A 15,793-nucleotide genomic window follows, 5' to 3' on the forward strand; every position below is an offset into this window, starting at 1 on the left:
ATTATTTATATCTACTTTATTTATTTTGTTTAACAACAATACTTCATTTAGTAAATTCCTTTCATTATCACAACTTATTACTACATTGCTATAACTATCTGTATTCATCCCTGTATATTTATCTTTATAGGCGCCTTGTTTTCGTCATATTCAGAACCTTGGTGATCACCATATTTATTTCTGGGCCATTTCTTTCTTTTGGAGGATATAATTTCTGGATGTGCACATCTTCTTGGGTTTCTATTCTGTAATTGTGGGAATTCTCTTTTCCATTCCTTTCCAATTTATTTTGATTGTTCTCTTTGATGGTAATTTATTTTATGTATGTCTTTCTCGCTTGTCAAGCCGTCTCAGACAAATTGATCAGATTTGGGTGAAACTTTTCTTCTTCAAGCGTAAAGTATACGCTCCTTTTATTATCTTGTATCAGGTTAATTCTTCCTTCTCTGCAGTCTAGATGATTCCACATCTCTTCATTAAATTAAATGAGAACAACGCTTCTGTGGGAAAAAATCTGTCTTCTAGAACAAAAAGGCCCTCCAGTGCCACCACCTTAACTCACCACAACCCACCACTGCCCTCAGGTTGACAACAGACACCAGCAACATCGCCTGTGGTGCAGTACTTGAGCAGCTGGTAAATGACACACCCCAGGCCTTGGCCTTCTTCAGCTGCAAATTTGCCAGCTGAGACCCTTATAGCACCTTCGACAGAGAGCTGCTGGCCATCTACCAGGCTGTGAGGCACTTCAAGTACCTGCTGGAGGGAACCGAAAATCACAATCCTAACAGATTACAAATCCTTGGTTCACGCATTTGCAAAGCAGGGGATGCGTTACTCTGCAAGGCAATGGCGGATTGTTAATACCACCATTTCCAATTTCAAGTTGCACCATCAACTATGTTCTGGCTGATGCTCTGTCAAGAGTAAAATCAATTCCCTTCACCAACATCGACTACAAAGATCTCGTGAGAGAACAAGTAGCAGACCCAGAGACGGACCTTCAACTTACGGCAGGGATGGCTCTCAAATGGAAAGATGTCTAAACAGCAAACTCGGAAACACAACTCTCCTCTGAGACACCAGTGAAGGCCTGGCCCACGCCCCTGGTGCCCACCTTTAATGAGGAAAGCACGTGTTCGTATAGTCCATGGTCCTTCCTCCATCAGGGTGTACAACGGCGCGCCTCGCATGACTGACAAGTTGGTCTGGCAATTATCAAGAAGGACGCGTCGTTTTGGGCAATGCCGCATTCTGTGCCAGACTAGCAAAACATCCCGCACACAGAGTCCGGGATCAGCGATTTTCCCCAGCCTTGGAAGACGGTTCGCCACTCCCATCAACATCATCTGGGCCCCTTCCACAGTTGGGTGGAGCCAGATACCTCCTGACGATCATAGACCGCTCCACTATTGACTGGCCTGAAGCAACCCCATGGATGAAGCATCAACAACATCATGCACAGAGGCCCTCCTCTGTTGGATCAGCCACTTCGGGAGTGCCAGACAGCATCACCAGTCTTCAGGGGTCATGCCTTCCTGTCAGGAGTTCTGGGTTTTTTTTCAGCACTCCTGATGGGTACAACTCTACACAGCACAACGGCATACAACCCCGAGCCAAATGGCATGGTTGAGAGGGCGCCACGCTGTCTTAAAGCAGCTGTTTCATGGCACGCTTCACTGACGAGAGGTGGAAGGAACAACTGCCCTGGGTCCTGCTGGGTCTCCGCACTGTTACCTAAAGCAAAATGGCAACACCTTCTGCTGAGAAAGTCTACAGGGAAACACTGGCCGTCCCCAGAGAGTTCTCACCATCAGCCGATCACGGTCCAACACCCTCCTCCCAAGGTTAAAGGAACTTCGCCATGAAGAAGTTCACGCCGTGCCACAAGACCTTCATTGACAGAACCACCACCTACAGCCTGACCTTTTACACTCCTTAGACTCATGCGCCCAGGTTTCAGGGTTGACGCTGTCGCCGCCCCTTAACCAGGCTTACAGTGGGTCCACTGAGTCATCAAGCGAGCCAGCAAAGCATTCCTCCTCGACATCCACGGGTAGGGAGGACTGGATCACCATCGACAGGTTGAAACCCGCATTCCTGTTGGACAGCAAAGTTTTAAGAGGTGCAAAAGAAATGAGCAGGAGAAAGTTATTGTACTTTATTGGAGATGCAGGCCATTTATATAGTGGTAGACTGATGTCACAAAAAAGGAATACAATGGAACCTCGGTGACCGAGTCAGTTACACTTGACAATAATTACAATGAATAAATACAATTCTTGTGCAAAGATAAATGGACAATGACCGACATGACAACATTCTGATACATGTACAAAGAGACAGATACAAAATAAATTAGTAACAGGTATAAATTTACATAGAAAGGCATGGCTGGTTCGACATGGCTGATTTTAAATGACCCGCTCCTATAGGAGCGAATTGAAAGAAAACGGGTCACTCATCACAGATCACAGAAGACTCACTCAGCGGAGACTTTACAAATATCAAAAAGACAGGCGCCCCAGAGTCCCCCTCAATATCTGCCTCCACCAAAAAAAGAGCCCAGTGGCTTCATGTCAGAAAACTCATCAGCCAACCCCTGGTGTCAGCTCCACCCTGGCCCCACAGTTCTCCAGAAGCAGGGGCCCACTCTGACTGCCTCCGTGATTAATGTTATTTCATCCAATAGTTGCTGCTCTAATTAGTCTGAGGGGGTGCTTGTAAGGGCTTCAAATCGCCTTTCCTTTCTTGAGTTTCTCCTTCAAATGTACATTAATCACATCATCCTATTACCTGGCATTATTTCAGATTCTTTATGTACCTCATCTTATGCATCATTGAAGGGGCCTTTAGGGTCGATATGTATATCTACCTTTTATATTGTCCTGTTACAAAGATTGGGTGTATTTTTATGGATCAAAAAAACAAATTCTGTATGGACGGTTGGGACCTGTCAGGTTTTCTGCTACCTTTTTCCACTTTTCACTTTATAAAGCACCTGGACAAGACATAATAAAATCAGTCCTCTTTTGACATTTCTCTTGGACCTCACACGGATAGCTCTCCGACGGATTTTTACACCCTCTCATCTGATTCAGGATCCATGATCCGGACTGATGTCACCGTTGTGCAACCTGAAAATCTGTATTTCCAATGATGGTGGTCAGATGCATCATCAGGGATGCTTCCATCTCACGGCACCTGTGGAATGTTTCTCCACATTGGTGGCTGCCAGAGTTTTAGGCTTCATTGGTGTGGTGAGATGTCCCAAGGCGTGCAAGTGGGACCTAAATCTTCGGAGTGTTGGACTTACTGGCCATTGGGTAGAATTGATGCTGATCTATCCGGATGACGATCGAGTGATCCAGCTGGTTAGAGGTAGGTTCACTAGTACGCGTTTTTAACGTGGTGCCTTTCGTTTAATGCTGTAATCATTCAGGCCACCTTTTTGAGCGGACTCATCGTAAGAGGTATATATATATGATATATAAGATATATATATATATATATGGATATATATATATAACCGCCTATATATATATATAACTCGCCAACCCCTGACTTATATATATATATATATATACAGTATATATATCTTGCTGGTTTATATATATATATATATATATATATATATATATATATATTATATATATATATATATATATATATATATTCTACTTTTTGGCTTGACATCCAGTGTCCTGAATGGACGTGGAAGAAATAGCTTGCGTTTGGCTGTTGAATCACAGACTGAATTACAGCAGCAAACAGCGCCAAGATGGCATTAGGTACACCAGTTTTACATGATAGACAGGGCCTTTGGTTTATTTGTAACATTGTACCCATCTTTAACTGTAGGGACGTGATGAAAAATTTTTTAATTATTTTAGAATTTCTGGGTGAAACCTTTCGATGCTCTGTTAGGTCCTAATCAAGATAGACATATCAAAGATCAACACCTTGATGAGGATTCCATCTGCCCAGAACAAAAAAGGAGTCTTAACATTAAACTGAGTCCTTTATTATAATCAGTTTTATTGAAGGAAATGTGTTCTATATAAAAATCAAACAACTATTTCCCTGGGAAAAAAATGACATGCATTTATTAACTCTATTTCCTCGTTACATACCGTGTATTTTGGTTTCTAGAGTCAAACATATCAATGTATTCTGACTGTGTATCAGAAACCCGATGGCTAACAGTCCCTGTGAAGGAATATTTGGATGGACTGTTGGTGGTGGTTTGAACTGTTACTATAGTGTGAGGTGCTTGGGGGATTATGGTTGCATATTCAGGTGTGTATGGTAAACTGGTTGAGTGTCAGAAACTGGCTGGGGCCGTGGCGGAGTTGTCTGATGTAGACCGATATGTGGTGACTGTCGTTGGCAACAGTGTGTCCTGGGTATGTAAAGTCACCAAATCGGCGCCAGGATAGTGTTTCAGCGGCGCCATTAAATTAAGTCTCCGCTGAGCTTGTTTTCTTTGGTGACTTCCCGTTTTCTTCAAATGCTCAATTAGTCACGCCTAAAACGTGCCAGGTCACGCATTTTAATCATTTTTACTTTATGGTATTTATACGAATGTCACACACATTGTGTATCACATGTTTCTTCATTCACAGGCATCAAGACTGTATCTATATTGTAGCTCTGTATGTTTTGTATTGTAATTTGTACTCGTTCACTGCATATTAGGTTTATTGTTTCGACCTCAGGTCACTTTAGGGATCAAAAAATTGTCTCTCACGGCCACGGCGTCAGTCGGAAGTTCAATATCCCCCTGGATCTGTAATAAACCTAGCTGTAACTTTTACCTGCTCGTTTCTTTGACACCTTAGAGTGGTGACCCGGAGTATCCCAAAGGGCCATTATGCGGACTCACTGGGCAACTCAGTCTTGGCTCCAGGATTTCTCCAAAAGCTCTTATTTAGCCTAAACACGGCGCTGTAACCAGCGTTTGAGCATGCTGACTGGCAATGGGTAATGACCAGCGTCACTAAGCGGAACCACACGCCTGTTGCGAGGGTCTCCAGTGCGTACAGAGCCATGCCCACTCAGTAAGGGGTCAAAGGCGAGCATGGGCGGATATCCCTCCTTCATGCAGTTAAACGGACCCGCGGACTCCGAGGTTACCTACCTCCCATCACAGCGCCTGCCCCGCGCCGAGGCCCTCCCGCAACTCCCACACCAGCGCCCGAACACCTGGCGGATGGGCATATTCCAATGCGCTGGGGTTCCCTCACCGTAAAGCTGCAGGTTTGAACATATCGGGGAACCCATCGATGTGGCTGCGCAGGGTGGAAACCACTTCAGAATCGCGGACCTCACGGACTGAAATCCCAGGCCGACACAGTGCTCACGCCCTTCGGAGGGGTGTCTAGGAAACTCATCTGTGACTACCGAAACACACACCCAGCATACAGCACCACAAAAAATTCCTCCTCGAAGCTTGCTCCCTGCCCATCGCCCATGATGATCGACCTTCCAATAATCCTCCGGCCAAGACCTCAATCCAAGAGCCTGGGCTGTAGGGGATGGTCGTAGATCTCCTGTCAATACCAGACTTGGGTGGAACAAACAAGCGGCAGGAGATAAAGCTTCATACGGGAAATCTGGTCTGATGGTGGAAACTCCTCCCGGAAGTACGCAACCAGATCGCTCACCCCTACACCATGCCTGTCGGAGGACCTCGCAGAGCGGCAAACACCTCACAGACTCGTCAAGGCTTCTGGCGGCTAAAACCGGCCACACAGCCGGTCAGCTCCGTCCAGCCTGAAGGGGCGTGGCAGCCAGTCAACGCCATCACCAACAGACGTCCACCGAACCACAGCAGATGGAGGTCCCGGGTTCTTCGCTTGTACAAGTGGTTCGGAAAGGGCGCCGGTGACTGCCTGCCGCCCTGCTCGTTCAACCGTTCAAAAACTGGAGGGAACTGATGAGGTTTGCCAGCAGGACAGGCCGCCATGGCAGCCGAAGAACCCAGGGCCTCAAAAACAGTAGGTTTTTACGTCCCGCGACACCGTCTCGGCAGGATGATGCTGGTCGACACAGGAGCCTTTAGTCGGTCTTCCCAGCATCCAGAGAGGACTGCAGGAGACACCAGACCCGGCGATTTCCTGACGGCCAACGGAACCCCATCTGTCTCCTGGGCACCAGGCTCCTGTCGATCTCCATCCTTGGCCAGGATGTTCTCCTGGGACTTCATCGTCGGCTGGTGACGTAGGAACCCCACTCCTGGGGCCCTTTTCTGGCGCACTTCGGCCTGCTAGTCGACGTGGGGCGCAGGGCGCCTCCTCGATACCGACTCCTGCTGGTCTCTCCCGTTACGGGCGGGACCCAGACCCACCATCAGCGCCGTCGCCCCCTCACCAGTATGCACACCTTCTGATCGGCGTTCCCTTGAGGTATTTAAGCCTGAGCTTCCCACCAGTCCCGAACTGTCCCAAGACCCGGCATATACCACCATATAGTGACTAAAGGGCCCCGGGCATGCGATTTTCCGAGGCGGCTTCCCCTCAGCGCCTTCAGGATGGGAAAAAAGCGTGGGGGAGATGGAACAGATGGGCATCTGCAGGAAAGCCTCAGTCCATGGGCCTCCCCGGTCCACATGCTGGTGCAGAAACCGGACGGCTCCTGGAGACCCTGCGGCGACTACAGGCGGCTCAACATTGCAACAGAGCCCGACCACTGGTTCTACCCAATATGCAAGACCTCACGGCCTCCTTTCACGGGGCCAAAATATTCACTAAATTGGATCTTCTTAAATCTTATTTCCAGGTACCTGTTGCGCCAGAGACATACCAAAGACAGCCATCACAGCGCCCTTCGGGTCCTATGTGTTCGGGTTCTCCACCTTCGGGCTGAGGTCACCGGGAGCCACCTTCCAGCGGCTCATGGAAGCATCCTGGGGACCTAAAATTCTAAGTCTGCTAAAGAAATGAGAGGACATTACTCATATTTTCCAGGTCTCACAGCCAACACCAGAGGCACATCAAAGCAGTCCTCCAGCGCCTCCAAGAATACAATGGCCTCGTCGTCCGTTTCGACAAGTGTACAATAATCCAGAAAGCAGAATTCCTGGGTCACGGTGTCTCCGACAATGCGTCCGCCCTCTTACATCGAAAGTGGCAGCCGTGAAAATAAATTCCCCAGACACCCCATCCATCAAGGCCGTCCAGGAGTTCCTGGGGATGGTAGCTTCTGGGGCGGTTCATCCCGGGATCGCAACACCAAGCCCCCTGGTCGGAAGTCCTAAAGGTCAACAGAAGTCCCTGTCTTGGGGACCCAGCCAGCAACAGGCCTTTTCCAGAGTCCCCCTCGAGAAGCCTGCCCTCACCAAGGCAACCGCCTTGGCACCCAGAATCCCAAGGCTCCTCCAGCTGACGACAGACGCCAGTAACGTTGCCCTGCGGTGCTGTTCTGGAGCAAATCATCAACGGCGCCCCAGCCCATCGCCTTCTTCAGCAAAAGTTCAGTCCCGCAGAGTCCCGCTACAGCACCTTCGACAGGGGCACTCTGCGCTATGTCCAGCGCAGTTCGGCACTTCAAGTTCCTCTCCTGGAGGGGACGCCCTTCACAATCTTCACAGACCACCAGCCACTGGTTCCGCCTTCACGAAAACAGGGGGACGCATTCTTCAGACAGCAGCGCCACCTCTCAGCCATAGCCGATTTACCTGTTCCGTCAGGTACCTCCCCGGCAAGAAAAATCCCGTTTATATGCCCTCTCCAGAGTCGAGTTGAGCGCATGCAGCTTTTGTGCATTACCAGGACCTTGCCAGAAACAGGCCGCTGACCCAGAAACCCCAGCATACCGCACCGCCATCACATCCCTCAAGTCCGGGACGTGACCCTCGCCCGAGCCCCACCTGCTCTGTGACATCAGCACAGAATCAGCCCCGCCCTTTGGTTTCAGCCTCACGCACAATCCAGGTATTCGACATCATTCACGGCCTCTCACCCCTCCGGCAGGACCATGATCCAAACTGCTTTCAAAAGTTCGTCTGGCAACCTGCAAAAGGACGCCACAGCCTGGGCAAAACAGTGCCTGCAGTGCCAGACCAGTAACATTGGTGGTCGTCTGCGCGCAGTCGGGGGGGACCCAGCGAGTTCCCACAGCCAGCTTAAGCTGTAATCACATCCACATCGGCGACGTCGTCGGGCCTTCCCCATCAGGCGGATCAGATACCTCAGGCGGTGGTAGACCGTTCGACGAGGTGGCCCTATATTACCCATATAAGAAGCCACCGCCAGCATGCGCTGAGGCCCTGCTCTCCAGTTGGGTTAGCGCCGCCGGCGTCCCGGACCACATCACAACCGACAGGGCCCGCTTTCCTCTCCGAGTTGTGGTCTGCCCTGGCTCAACTGCTGGGAACCACGCACCCACACCACCACAGCGTACAACCCAGCGGCCAACGGCCTGGTTGAACGGGTTCCACTTTTCCCAAGTCATCCCTCATGGCCGCTGGCCGAGGACTGAAACATCAGCTGCCGTGGGTCCTCCTCAGGTTGAGGACCGCCCCAGAGCCAAAGATGGCACCCCATCCGCAGTTTTACTGAACAAACCTTTGGGAACCCTCGTGGTGCATTGGAGAGCTCGTGACGGATGAAACGCCACTCCCCATCTCTGCAGAGGCTCCGCGGCGTGGCGGCAAGTTAGCCCTAATCAAGATCATACATATCAAAGATCAACCACCTTCATGCGCCACAGCTGTCATCCGCCACCCAGTCTTAACGTCAAGGTCGGTCCTTTATTCCGTCCACCACTAATAAGCCCTACAAATGACCCTTCCGCGTGCTGGATTTCCCTTGAAAAAAAAGCGTTCAGCTGGCACTCCCATTTCAGTTACATACGACTGGTTTCCATAGTCAAACATATCAAAGCCCGCCTTCCTGACGGAGTAGTCCCGGCAGCGGCGCACAGTCCCTTCCGGAATATTTGGAGCACGCCCTGGTGGTGTTGGTGTGTTACTATAGTGAAGGTGCCGCCCAAACAGTTGCCCTCATTCAGGCGGGATCAGTTATCTTCAAGAGTGTCGGCAACTTCAGCGTGCCAGCAGATGACGGAGGTCTGATTAACCGAGTGGTCCCTGTCGTCTTGGGTGAGTATTTGTAAAGTCACCAAATCAGCGCCAGGATAGTGTTTCGTGCGCGCCATTAATTAAGTCTCCGCTGAGATTGTTTTCTTTGGTGACTTCCCGTTTTCTTCAAGCTCAATTAGTCACGCCTAAAACGTGCCAGGTCACGCATTTTAATCATTTTTACTTTATGGTATTTATACGAATGTCACACATTGTGTATCACATGTTTCTTCATTCACAGGCATCAAGACTGTATCTATATTGTAGCTCTGTATGTTTTGTATTGTAATTTGTACTCGTTCACTGCATATTATTGTTTATTGTTTCGACCTCAGGTCACAGTCAATTCCATTGTCTCTCACGGCCGGCGTCAGTCGGCCGCAATATAAGCTGCCTGGATCTGTAATAAAGTAGCAGTAACTTTTACCTGCTCGTTTCTTTGACACCTTACAGGTAATGTTGGGTATGGTTGACTATATGAGAGTGGATGATGGGGTGGCTGAATGGAGTGGTATGTTCCAGTTGTATGAGCACGATGAAGTACATTTAGCAGCTCAATTTTGGTCAGTGCGGTTATTTTCTGGCACTTTTTCAGTTCTTTATAGAGTGACAAGCGAAACAGTTTATCTTCATCATTCTGTAGCTGTGCTTCTGTTTGTCTTGCTGCTAAGCTCTTTTCTAAAATATCAACAACATGCTGATCACTAAGATTCTGCTTGGTTTCTTCTTTGCTGGTGTGACTCCCCATGCGCGATGTTCTTCTGCTATGTCAAAGTCGTCATCATCTGCTTGGGCTCCGCCAGCATCAATGTTGCTGGTAGTTTATTTGTTAGAGACGGAACTTTCCAAAATTGTAATCTCAGAAATAAATATATGTGTTGCTTCTTGCGTTTGATCCAGACGGTAGATTTTTCTGTTTCCTTAATTCCCTTGCATAGTTATCCCTAAATTTTTCCACTTCTTTTGCAAGGCATACCTGAAAAGTAGTAAATATACATATTAATAAAACTGATTTAGTTTGATTCTTTCACTTGTAAATAAAATCTCTAGTCACATTTTCCTGTGTGTGTGTTGAGAGAGAAAGAGAGAGAAATTTGTGTATGTGGACGAGTTGGTATGACAGGGAATTAAAGATATACAAATATATATAGCTAGACACACACATATACTGTATACACATACATACGGACATGCATATATATATATATATATATATATATATATATATATATATATATATATATATATATATATATATATATATATATATATATATATATATATATATATATATATACACACACACATAAGTAGAGACAAATACACACACACACACACATATATATATATATATTATTATGAAGTTAATGAAATTAATTAATTTGATATTTTTCGGTGTTTTTGTTTTGGCCCATTAGAGTAAGTTTTGTTTTTGTCAGTTTTGTTTATGTATGTCTCTTGAAGGCTGGACTGGGGTCTTTTCCTCCCCTCAAAGGGTAGTTGTAGTTTTAATAGATACGTCACCCATGTAAGTGTCTTTATCTTTTCATGTTTGATGGTGCTTCGGCTGTTGTCGCCCGTGTCTTTTCGTCTCCGCTGGTGATGCGGCGACCTTTTGAGTGATCAGACCTCAGTTAACGGCTCCCTTTAGAGAGGTTTTCAGCTCCCATACTCTCTGTCGGCTTGTGGCAATTTGCTGAGATATTCCAAAGACGCCCTCGACGTTTGCTGCTGGTGGCCTCTTGGAGGAGTTGTTCCTTGCCACCCCTATGAACAGTACTGGTGCTGGCGTCTCTTCAGATTGTGTAAGGGTCGTGTGGCGCCCTTCTTTGCAAATATGTACTTTCGGAGGCGAGCCTCGCCGTCATTGCCCATGCCCTCAGCTTGCTGAACCTCTGGAGTCGTTAAGGGCCTCCCAGGGCGAAGAAAAGGGTAAGATCCCAGACCCTGTGTGAATTTTTAACCATTCCTACCCATAGAGATGATCTGTGTTTGAGTGTCTCCTACTTTGTGGCACTTTTCTGAAATTCATCTTAGGAGACAAAACTTCGCTGCATGGTGTTAAGGGACGACTTTATTACAGTTGATTAGCGGGACTACGATTGATCAATGCCAATGCAGTGATTGATATTCTATTGCAAATGTGTTTAATTCGATTCCTTTTTTTTTTTTTGAAGTTTGTAAATAATTAGGTTTTAAGGTTAATTTCCTACTTTGTCTCTTACTATCACACCGACCTGAGTGTATGTGGTTTCTATCTCCAGCTAATTCCTTTCTCTTTTACTTCAGTGTGCTAGTTAGCTAGGCGAATGTGTTTTTTTTGGAATTGTAATTGTTTATATTTTTCTTCCCTAAAGTGCAGTTTTCAAACATTCCTTTGTAACTTTAAGATAATAGTTGTAATAAATAATTAAATTGTTCGTTTAGTGCCTCTGTAACCTTCTCTTTGAGAAAGTGCTTTTGAATTGTTTTTGTTCTGGTACATGTCCTACTCATTTTCATAGTGGTAAGGGCTTTAAAGTAGATCAAAGAATCTCTGAACTCGTCACCATCTCATAGGGTTCATTACAATATATATATATATATATATATATATATATATATATATATATATATATATATATATATATATATATATATATATATATATATATATATATATATATATATATATATATATATATATATATATATATATATATCTCAAAACTGAGGACAGAGGTGAGTGTGTGTGTGAAATTATTTGGAATCTTCTTCGATAGGCCTATTATTAATGCAATTAAAAATGTTGCTTTTTCTTTAGGTACTTGTACAGGATGCTCTATTACCGAATTGCATTATGGTTACCGGCTCGGAAAATCAACAATCTCAGGCATATTGCAGGAAGTGTGTGCAGTGATATGGGCAAGACTGAAGACCGTGCACATGCCAGAGATGTCGAAGGCCTGGGAGGAAGTGACAAAGGGGTTTGAGAAGTATGCAAATTTCCCTAATTGCATAGGTGCTATTGATGGAAAGCACATTAGGCTAGTCCAACCGAGAGGTTCAGGATCTCTGTATTATAATTATAAGTCTTTCTTTTCAACTGTGTTTGCTAGCAGTGTGTGATGCTAATTACTCATTTACTTATGTGGATATTGGTGCATATGGAAAAGCAGTGATTCAGCCATTTTTACTCATTCCTTATTACACAAAAAGCTTGTGGAAAATACACTGGATGTACCTGACCCAAAGTCTATTTTCACTGATGACACAAGATGCTTACCTCATGTAATTGTTGGAGATGAGGCCTTTGGAATTATGGAAAATGTTATGCGACCATACAGTGGAAAACACCTGTCATACAAGAAGAAAATATTTAATTACAAATTGTCAAGAGCACGTACAGTAGTTATATAGAATGTACACTCGGTAAGAAAAGTGAAGATACAGTTTTCATTAGATTTCGTTCATCGAATTTCAATTTTTATCTTACAGAAAACACATAATCTCGGTAAATTTACTCTAGAATATGAAAATACAATGCAAATTATATCATATATATTAAATCTGCAAAACAAAAACGTTCAGATACTTAAAAACACCATGCATGTACGAAGTAATCAAATTTCTCCAGATGACATCGTTCATAGAGATCTAAAAGATAGTATGTGGATATCTCGGTGTAGTACTATTCATCAGAACGGCAATATTTACTCGTTTTCCGTTATGAACAGGCTTATTATTGCATCATCATACGAGTAATGCTAATTTCTTTAATTTTTACACATTCATGTTTGTATTTCACGGTGTTAAAAGTCAGCTGGAATTAATGGCAGTAAATGTTGTGACACCTAGGGTAGGTTGACCAAATCTATTTAAATCCACCAAGAGCGTTCTCTATGATGTGAAGGGCAGCGCAGGAGCTTGGGAAAACACAAGTAACTGGATGTTTCTTGACGTTGCCATAGTTTCTCTCTCTCTCTCTCTCTCTCTCTCTCTCTCTCTCTCTCTCTCTCTCTCTCTCGCCATTGCTAAAACATACTATACCAACATAGTGTAGCTCAATCTCTAAAAGAAAAAAACAATGAAATGAGTAGCTCTACCATAGGCCTAGGCTTACACAACAGCAACTCTCTCTCTCTCTCTCTCTCTCTCTCTCTCTCTCTCTCTCTCTCTCTCTCTCTCTCTCTCTCTCTATTGCTAAAACATACTTTACAAATATAGTATCGCTCAGTCTCTAAAAGAAAAAAAATAATGAAATTAGCTCTACAGTAGCCTACTATAGGCCTAAGGCACACAACAGCAGACTCTCTCTCTCTCTCTCTCTCTCTCTCTCTCTCTCTCTCTCTCTCTCTCTCTCTCTTTCTCTCATCATAACAATGCATTTGTTCCTTTTCGTTGGACATTGCTCAAATTTAACTCTTGATTTCATTATGGAAGATCGCGTTTCCGATTATGCAAGCATTCCGTTCAATGTGGTGTCATAAATTCATTTGTGTAAGGTTGCTTGGTAAGTTACGTCGAAAAATGTTTATTTTGCTCAGAACTGTCGCAGCAAATTACAACTTGAACGAATATTGTGAAACTTACTACTGCATTTAAGTATTAATGATTTCATAATCGTAGAATATGATTGAAAGTTATCTGAGTCAAGCAAAAACAAACACAATAAGACGGAAGCTCCTCCCTTTCTAACGTTGCCAGATGTCGCATTATTGAGCAACATATGTCGAAGATTTAAAAAAACTGTATCCTCACTTTCCTTGCCGAGTGTACCTTTGGTATCTTAGCTAATAAGTGCCGCATATTCCATAGGCCTCTCAATGTCAACATTGACTTTGCTGAGGATATAATAAAGGCAAGATACATATTGCATAACTATATAAGGGCAAGAGATGGTTATAGGTATGAAGATATACTTTACCAACCACCTATGGTAGGCCTACATGAAGGTAATGTTCCAAGAGGAGGCATGTCTGCAACCTCTGCCCGAGACAGATAATATGCAGATTACTTTGTAAATGAAGGTAAACTCGAATGGCAGGACAGAATGATTTAGGAAAGTTTTTCAAGTCTGACAAAACAACAAAAAGGAAAAATATAGTCTTCCTAGTTATTAGAAATTTGTTTGATGTAAATATAAGACTATATTGTAAATGAAAGAAAACGTGAGTTTCAGGATATAATGCTTTTGTATACCCATTGATGATATACAAACATAAGTAATAAAGTTGTGTTATTCAATTGACTTACCTAGGTTTTGTTTTTCCTTCATATCTTCAGAAGTGCAGAAAAGATCACAATTTCTTCCCAACCCTTTTTCTTGACTATTCTATCTCTGTACTCCTGAGATTTCATGTCCCAAATTGATGGGCATTTTCAATTTCATTTATGAATAAATCTGTATCAAAATGATCCCTCTCCATAGTTAACAGTGACAGCGATGTGTGATGTGTGACTGTGATCACGGGGACCAGATGTGGTGCGTGGGTTGCTATGGTAACGCACAATCTCTTTTCTCATTGGCTGACACACAGCCAATGATGGCACCTGCTGTCTTCAAAAACCGCGGTTAACCGCTGTGTGTGAACGATGTCATTGACTTGTATGTATTTTGACACGCCCGGCAATCTTGCGTTGGCGAGGGGAATCTCGCTCCCACAGCGTGTTGGAAAAGGCCGCGATATGCCACTGTTACTTAGGCTACATTCACAGGGCGTTTTCAGCGCGGCGTTGAGATATCGTCGCGATCGATTGTTCAATGTTAGCTTATGGAATCGTTCACACGTAACGCGGCGCATCGCGGCGGTTTCACGCCACGATGGCGAGATTCCCCTCGCCAGCGCGATTGCCGGGCGTGTCGAGATACATACAAGTCAATGACATCTTTCACACACAGCGGTGAACCGGGTTTTTTGAAGACGGCAGGTGCCATCATTGGCTGTGTGTCAGCCAATGAGAAAAGAGATTGTACGTTACCATAGCAACCCACGCCACGTCTGGTCCCCGTGATCACAGTCACACACGCTATTGCATTGCTGTCACTAACTATGGAGAAGGATCATTTTGATACCGATTTATTCATAAATGAAATTGAAAAACGCCCATCAATTTGGGACATGAAATCTCAGGAGTACAGAGACAGAATAGTCAAGAAAAAGGGTTGGGAAGAAATTGTGGATCTTTTCTGCACTTCTGAAGTTATGAAGGAAAAACAAAACCTAGGTAAGTTAATTGAATAACACAACTTTATTACTTATGTTTGTATATCATCAATGGATATACAAAAGCATTATAACCTGAAACTCACGTTTTCTTTCACTTACAATATAATCTTATATTTACATCAAACAAATTTCTAATAACTAAGAAGACTATATTTTATCCTTTTTTGTTCTTTGTCAGACTTGAAAACTTTCCTAAATCATTCTGTCCTGCCATTCGAGTTTACCTTCATTTACAAAGTAATCTGCATATTATCTGTCTCGGGCAGAGGATGTAGACATGCCTCCTCTTGGAACATGACCTTCATGTAGGCCTACTATGCATAGGTGGTTGATAAAGTATATCTTTATACCTGTAACCATCTCTTGCCCTTATATAGTTATGCAATATGTAACATGCCTTTATTATATCCTCAGCAAAGTCAATGTTGACATTGAGAGGCCTATGGAATATGCGGCACTTATTAGCTAAGATACCAAAGGTACATTCTATGTACAATCACTC

General features: G+C 44.5%; 1 protein-coding gene and 1 pseudogene across 2 annotated transcripts in view; one reads left to right on the forward strand and one right to left on the reverse strand.

Annotated features, from left to right (window-relative positions):
- Positions 1-15,793, forward strand: part of LOC136837462 (endoplasmic reticulum membrane-associated RNA degradation protein-like) — a 334,200-nt gene that overhangs the window by 9,814 nt on the left and 308,593 nt on the right. The window lies entirely within an intron of this gene.
- On the reverse strand, positions 559-14,999 carry LOC136837419 (uncharacterized; annotated as a pseudogene).

The sequence above is a fragment of the Macrobrachium rosenbergii genome, chromosome 59 (genome assembly GCF_040412425.1).
Source record: "Macrobrachium rosenbergii isolate ZJJX-2024 chromosome 59, ASM4041242v1, whole genome shotgun sequence".
Classification (NCBI taxonomy): Eukaryota; Metazoa; Arthropoda; class Malacostraca; order Decapoda; family Palaemonidae; genus Macrobrachium; species Macrobrachium rosenbergii.